Source organism: Lagopus leucura, unplaced genomic scaffold (assembly GCF_019238085.1).
Source record: "Lagopus leucura isolate 7727_CA_CO unplaced genomic scaffold, USGS_WTPT01 28045-0_obj-0_obj, whole genome shotgun sequence".
NCBI lineage: Eukaryota > Metazoa > Chordata > Aves > Galliformes > Phasianidae > Lagopus > Lagopus leucura.
The window spans coordinates 1,369-1,740 of NW_024962417.1; positions in this window are offsets into that span (position 1 = coordinate 1,369).

Consider the following 372-nt stretch of genomic DNA (forward strand, 5'->3'; position numbering starts at 1 on the left):
TGGATGCTCTATGGGTGCTTCTTGGGTGCCCCACGGCTGCCCCACAGCTGCCCCATGGACGCTTCTTGGGTGCCCCATCGCAGCCCCACGGCTGCCCTATGGATGTTTTTTGGACGCCCCATGGATTCTTGGGCGTCCCACAGCCTCTCCGTGGACACCCCACAGATACCCCATAGCAGCCCCATAGATGCCCCCTGGACACCCCATGGATTCTTCAATTGCTGCCGTGCGGATCATCGTGTGATGCCCCATGGCTGCCCCACAGACACCCCATAGACACCCCATGGACGCCCCATAGACACCCCATGGACGCCCCATAGATACCCCATGGATGCCCCACTCGTGCCCCATGGATTCTTGGTTACTCCATGG